Below are 8,000 nucleotides of genomic sequence, written 5' to 3'. Positions count from 1 at the left end.
TATTACAACCGATCCGTTGTAACATACCCAGCCTAAATGTTATTTGCCTCTTGGTCATCGTGAACAGGAGCAAGTTGTGGTAGCTTCCCGCTCCGTTCGATGTAGCCCACCCAAAGCCACGAAGAGGCAGACCACTTCATATCTAACAGTTTCTTAGTTTGCTTGGGAATTATCTCTTTTAATTGCAATTTTACACAAAAATGTAGTTTATAATTTTGGTTTGGATATAATAAAATAGCCAAATATAAAATTAGTCTACGATGTGAAACTCGCTTCAATTGTTAAGATGCGTAAGGAGATTAAAAAAAAGATAGGTCTGAACCGTGATTTGTTTTCAAAGAATATTCTTCAGAATTTATTTTATTTGCTAGCGATTCATCAAGAACATTAACACATTTAATCACACTATGTAAGTGTGGAAGTAGTTGCCAGGGAGTAACTGATGAAACCATAGTCAAAAATCCTTTAATCCAATGGGAATTTATTCACTTTAATAGTGCCTAAAAGGCATTTTTTTAAAAAAGAAACAGATTTAAAATTATAATCAGAGAGCATCCTCTAATTATCAAGTTACAATTTATTCAGAGGCAGAAAGAAACAAATTTTGACTGTATGATCTTTCGGGCAGAGAACGTTGCGGCTCCCTTTTGACGCGGCCGTAGTTGCGACCGCTCACAACATCCTCTGAAAGACTACACTGGTGCAAGTCTGCAACACACTAGATAACTTTAAACTAATGGTTTTAACAATTTACACAAGCACACAAATTATGCCATCCCGTAGGAGGGACGGAAATGGTACAAAATACTAACAATTACAATATTAACCTTGCCACCGAAGGTACAACTTGATTTTAACTTCTGAGAAAAGACTTACGGTGAAAGGGTGGCAGCTTTATATACCTCAATGATCATTTAAATGAAAGCCCATGAAATGCAATCTTATATACATTCTACAAGGTTGGCCAAAAAAGATGGTCAACAGTACACAGATACTGCCTCTCAAGATCGTAGGCAAGATCAAAATATATTTCAGGAATTAGGCCCATACACTCCAAGCAATAAAAAATCTGACAAACATGACAGAGGCAGCTCCGAACGACAGACAGACACTAACTACGTAACAAATGCGGACGAGAGACAGACTAGCAAGCTGGGGACGAGAGGCTGACCCAGACTGACTGATACTGACCCGGACTGACCCCTGGCGAGCTCATAGCGACCCTTAGATGCACGTGGGCAACCTTTCCCCTTTCCCACCAGAGGGAGACACCAAATCTGCGATTGCCACAGCGGCACTACTGCCAGAAACGGAGGGCGACTGCTTCACACTACGCGCTGCGGCGCGCTCTTCAAAACAGCAATTTTTACCACGGCTCAAGGTCATAGGAAAGAACAATTACGGAGAAAAGCAAAGAGACGACCGATGATGTATCTAACAGAGCCAGCGAAAACGGAATACCTTCGAGTCTTGCAGTTTTGGTTCGAACTATTTTTTCTAAAACTACTTAGTTACATACCTGTTCAGTGTCACGTGTTTTTCGAATGTAAATTAATAGCTAAGTTGTTAGTATTACTGCAACTGTTTCCTCGATATAAATTGACATTGTGTACGCAATGCCATATGTGTTTGTTAATTGTTATCTGTGTTGGTTAAATCAGGAGTGCTGCAATACAGATTTTACAGGTCAGTGGAGGTATAATGATTGTGAGATCGTTATAACAATTGCGTATACTATACTAAATACAATTAATGAAGGTTTTACATATTTATTGCGATTAATGACAACAAAACTGTTAATGCTATTGTACTATTCTAAATACCACGTTATTCTAATTCATGTATAGTGTTGTCTACGTTCTGTGTCCTTCAAGCATTGACCGTGAAACATAATCATTTATTAATATCCACTTACCTCTGTTCCTGATACGCTGTGTCATACCACCATCGAGACGTAAGTGTTTGATGTTCCGCCGCGTGCAGGTGACAGTGAAAAAGTATGAGTTCGGCTGAAGGTGTAATTTGGGCAGCGAGAGCTACACTTCTGACGCTCAGTGAGTGTGTCCTGTCTCCGAGATCATGGCAGGGATAATAATAGCACATTCAGCAGATACTTAAGAAAACTGCTGGATCAGTAGTGGGAATATGTGGGTAAAATGATATCGGCAACTCGTCACTACACAAGAATGCAAACAACTGATTATTTACCAAAAATGGTTCAAATGGCTCTGAGCACTATGGGACTTAACATCTGTGGTCATCAGTCCCCTAGAACATAGAACTACTTACACCTAACTAACCTAAGGACATTACACACATCCATGCCCTAGGCAGGATACGTACCGGCGACCGTAGCGGTCGTGCGGTTCCAGACTGAAGCGCCTAGAACCGCTCGGTCACATCGGCCGGCGAATAATTACCCTCAAGAATTCTGATGAACATCTATGAACCGTCTTTATAACACTGTTGATATGCAAAAAGATTGAAAATAAGTGACAGATATTCCTTCACGTTGGTGCCTGTGTTTATCTTAATCAGCATACTCCCTTAATATGCTGAAATAAATGTGGAGCAGCGCAGGGTATATGATACTTCCTATGGTTCAAGCTTATCTTGGTTCACTGCCCGTCTGGTTCGTCTGTACGATCTTGTTTCTATAAATTCGGCATACAGTGTACGCGATGTAGTGTCAGTAGCTGGGTTCACAGGTTGCCATTTGTCTGTGTATTATGGATTCGTAGTGGTATTTATTTGTCGGGTTGGCATATGTAGCACGCAGAGGAGAAGGCTATGTTTAGGCGTTCATTGTTAGCCACAGGGGCACTCTGTTTGCTGACCGAGGTGTACCTTCTACAAAAGTCCATTAGGTACTGGCCATATCCTACAAAAGAAATGCACCATGGCTGGGCGGCGGTGTGCATGGTGAATTTTCAGCTCTACTTGGACGTTGTGGAAAAAAGAGTAAAATCTAGAGCCGTTAACACTGGTTACCCACTCCGCCACCACGCATTCACTTGTCACTACTCCAGCTGCCCCTTGTCCCTTAAGTCATGATCCGTAACTTCCATTATTTTGTCTACTTTTACTCTCTGCAGGCAGTGTATCTAAGCTCGCTGACGGATTGTTAAGTCACTCGGATATGTTCCGAGCACCACGCATAGTGCTTCCACTGACGTTGTGCTTAAATCCCCTGTCAGTCTCAGCAGAACAGTTCTTTGACGTCATGTAACAAGGTTGTGTTAGTTATGAGAGAGAGAGAGAGACAGTGACCATGTGCACGCCGCGAAATGTTCTGCGGATCCACAAAACAAGCACTATGTGATCAAAAGTATCCTGACATCCTGGAAAACAAACGTTTTTTGTATTAGGTGCATTGTGCTGCCACCTACTCCCAGGTACTCCACATCAGCGACCTCAGTAGTCATTAGACATCGTGAGAGAGCAGAATGGGGCGCTTTACGGACTTCGAATGTGCTTAGGTTATTGGGTGTCGCTTGAGTCATACGTCTGGACGCGTGATTTCCACACTCCTGAACGTCCCTAGGTCCACTGTTTCCGAAGTAATAGTGAAGTCGAAACGTGGCGGGACACTTACAGCACAAAAGTGTACAGGCCGCCGACAGTTGAAGAGGGTCGTAATGTGTAATAGTCAGGCATATATCCAGGCCATCTGACACGAATTCCTAACTTAATCAGGATTCACAGCAAATACTATGGCAGTTTGGCGGTAGGTGAGAAATCTCGGATTTCATGGTCGAGCGGCTGCTCGTAAGCCACACATCACTCCGGTAAATGCCAAACGATGCCTCGCTTGGTGAAAGGAGCGTAAACAATGGATAACTAAAAATTCGAAAAACGTTATTTGGAGTGAAGAATCACGGCACAAATTGTGGCGATCCTATGGCAGGGTGTGGGTATGGCGAATGTCGGGTGCACGTCATCTGCAAGCATGTGTAGTGCAACAGTAACATTCGGAGGCGGTGGTGTTATGGTGCGGTCGTGTTTTTATGGAGGGGGCTTTCACCCCTTGTTGTTTTGAGTGGTACTATCACAGCACAGGGCTGCACTAATGTTTTAAGCACCTTCTTGCTTCCCACTGTTAAAGAATCTTCCGGGGATGGTGATTGCATCTTTTAACACGACCGAGCACCTGTTCATAATTCACGGCCTGCGGCCGAGTGGTTACATCGCACTAACATCCCTATAATGGACTTGCCTGCACAGAGTCCTGACCTCAATACTAGAGAACACCTTTGGGATGTTTTGGAACGCCTACTTCGTGCGAGGCCTCACCGACCGACATCGATACCTCTCCTCAATGCAGCACTCCGTGGAGAATGGGCTGTCATTCGCCAAGAAACCTTCCAACACGTGATTGAACGTATGCTTGCGAGAGTGAAGCTGTCATCAAGGCTAAGGCTGGGCCAACACCGTACTGAATTGCAGCATTACCGATGGAGTGCAAAACGAACTTGTAAGTCATTTTCTGCCAGGTGTCCGGATACTTTTGATCACATAGTGTAGGTTGTTGTGGAACTGTGTAAACGGCTGTGTTGATCGATGAGACTGGAAAAGTTACTGTGTTTTATCAACCCCCTGTTTTATGTGTTGATTGAGCGGTAGTCGATGGTCATTTTATACCACTAGATATCTAGCTACGTGTTTTCTGCCGTTTTATAACCTGGTAATTCTGTAATTTTACTTCCGATAACGTATGGACTGTCATGTCGGTAGCCTCAGTGACCTTCTTTTTCAGACCTCGCCCGCCCAGACTGTGTAGAATGCCTCTAGTTTAGGTTTCCAGAATTGTTCATGAGTTGGATCACACCACAGACAACATATCATCAACGTATACGACACTATCGCAAATATGTACGTGTATACCCCCATCCTTTTCTGTTAGGAGAAGCTCAATGGAAAACTTGCGGTTGAATTTGTCCTCTAACTCGTATGCCCGGTTAAATGTATCATCAATCGACTTTTTTCCGCGGAACCCGTATTTTGCTCTAATGGAATGTCTAAGATAACACATCCGTGGTTACAGGTACTCCAGAGTAAATATTTAAGTAATTCGTAAATGGAACATCATCCGCTTACACTTCAGGAGTGAAGTTCGTTTTAGCAACGTCCTGTATGAAAATTGCTGCAACTAACCAACGCCTTCAGTAGGAAAAATACCTGCAGAATCAGTGTTGGAATATCTTGCTGTTCTAACAGAACTGAATGAAATCCATGTGTATGGAGAAGCATGACTTGCTTATCATAACGCTAATTACTAATGAACGCATGGACTATATGCTGATTACGAGTCTGAGGCCCTTACAGACACACACACACACACACACACACAAACACACACACACACACACACACACACACACACACGCACACATGTGTATACATACCCACACAGAGTGAATAAATGAAACAATTGACCTAGTCCGCAGTGGCTAGTCTACATGTACTTTATACCTGTAGATTAGTGGTTAATTTCTGTCATACTCTGAAGCGCCAAAGAAACTTGTATAGGCTTGCGTATTCAAATAAAAACTAAAAAACTAAATTTTTCTCTAACAAGCCACGAAGGTTCAACAATACCGACAGGTCGCCGTGTCATCTTAGCCCATAGGCGTCACTGGATGCTGATATAGAGTGTCATGTGGTCAACACACGCTCTCCTAGCCTTATGTCAGTTTAACGCGTACTCAAATACAGAGATATGTATACAGACAGAATACAGCGCTGCGGCCGGCTACGATTATGTAATGCAACAAGTATCTGACGCAGTTGTTAGGTCTGTTAGTGCTGTTACAATGGTAGGTTATCAAGATGTAAGTGTGTCTGAGCGTGGTGTTATAGTCGGCGCAAGAGCGATGGGACATAGTATCTACCAGGTAGCGATGAACTGGCCATTTTCCCATACGACCAAATTCGCGAGTGTACCTTGAATGTCAGGAATTCGCTAAAACATCAAATCTCCGACATCGCAGCTGCCGGGAAAATATACCGCAAGAACGGGACCGACGACGACTGAAGAGAAGCGTTCAACGATACAGAAATGCAACCCTTCCGCAAGAAACTGTAGATTTCAATGCTGTGCCATCAATATGTGTCAGCGTGCGAGACATAAAACGAAACATCATTGATATGGGCTTTCCGAGCCGAGGGCCACTCGTGTACTCCTGATGACTGCACGACACAAAGCTTTACGCCTGGCTTGGGTGCGTCAACACAGTTTCAAATTGTATCGAATGGATGGACGTGTACGGGTAAGGAGATAACTTCGTGAATCCATGGACCCTGCATGTCAGTAGGGGACTGTTGAGTCTGGTGGAGACTCTGTAATGGTGCGGGGCGAGTGCAGTTGGAGTGATGTGGGATCCCTGATACGTCTAGATACGACATTGACAGGTGTCACGTACGTAAGCATTCTGTCTTATAACCTGCATCCATTTATTTCCATTGTGCATTCCTACGGACTTGGGCAATCCCAGCAGGACAATGAGACATCCCACACGTCCAGAATTGTTATAGAGTGGCTCAAAGAGAACTCTTCTGAGTTTAAACCTTCCGCTGGCCACCACACTCCGCAGACATGAAAATTATTGAGCATATCCGGGATGCCTTGCAACTAGCAGTTCAGAAGAGAGCACCACCCCCTCGTAGTCTTACAGATTTATGGACAGTCCTGCAAGATTCATGGTGTCAATTCCCCCCAACACTACATCAGACACGTCACGTCGTGTTCCGACACTTCTGAGTGCTCGTGGGGGCCCTGTACGATAGTTGCAGTTTCTTTAGCACTTCAGTGTAAGAAATGCAACTGTTTCTAACACACTGTTCATCAATGAGCATATTAACGGGGTTCCACTTACACTTCCAACTGGACAGGGCTTCAGCAGCCACGCTGTTAAATTCTAATACTTACGTCCGTTTTGGTTCTCCTCCGCTGTCAGCAACTTTGCGCCAGCTTCTCAGCTATAATAGACAGCAGATTCCTAACCTGGGCCAGTTTACGATGTCCGATTCCGTTTAATTTGTGTCTGATTTTGGGCCTTATCAACGGCTGAATTATGTTTACCAGGAATATTGTGCCCTTTTCTCCAGGGACTCAAGTAGGCTGCTAATTACTTAGTGCGTATGCCATAAAAATCGACGGCGTGACCCTGTTTTTTCCGTGCCAGGAATGTAACACTTCGCGCGCAAGTGAACGAAGAATTAGACAGATTGACCGCTTTAGGCGTCATGGAACCTATTCGATCCAGTCCCTGGGCTACAACTTTAGTCATTACCAAGACGCCGACGGCCGTAATCCGTGTCTGTGTGGTGATGACTCTGAGCTGCCAGTTAATACAAAGTAAGCGGTTGATACATACCCCCGTCTACGCCAGGACTAACCTGTGACGAAGCTGTGCATGCACAGAATTTTTCAAAAATAGATTCCTTGGAAGTACATTAACAGCTACAACTTGATGACAAATTACGTCTGCTTCTTGTTATGAATATCCCGTAAGGCCTCTACATTTAATACTGAAGTGTTTCTGGCGTCGTAAGCACGCCGGCCATTTTTCAGCGCTATTTGGAGCAACTTACCCAACGAATTCACTGTTATATCAATCACCTCGACGCGAGTGTCGTTGCCAGTCACACCGGCGAAGACCGTCTTCACAAACATAGTCTTTTGTTTCAGACATCGTGTGCCGCAGGACTAAAGTACAATTTGGAAAAGTCATATTTCTTGCAACCCTGTATGGAATACATTGGACATCTTATTTCTTGTCGGGGGATTCAGCCAACCGACAGCCACACACCGCCTGGTACGGCCCTTTCGCCCTGTGAATATGAGAGGGTTCCAGGATTTCTTATGCAAAGACGCAAATTGCCTCAGAATCCTTCAGGAAGCAACTTTGGTTTCATTCTCTGCCTGAGACCATGCATTCCAGACCTTGAAGAACGTCCGCCGTTCTACCCCTTACTTCACCACTATCAGCTGGTCCTCC

Source organism: Schistocerca serialis, chromosome 8 (assembly GCF_023864345.2).
Source record: "Schistocerca serialis cubense isolate TAMUIC-IGC-003099 chromosome 8, iqSchSeri2.2, whole genome shotgun sequence".
NCBI lineage: Eukaryota > Metazoa > Arthropoda > Insecta > Orthoptera > Acrididae > Schistocerca > Schistocerca serialis.
The sequence above is the reverse complement of the archived record's forward strand: the minus strand, read 5'-3'. Positions refer to the sequence as shown.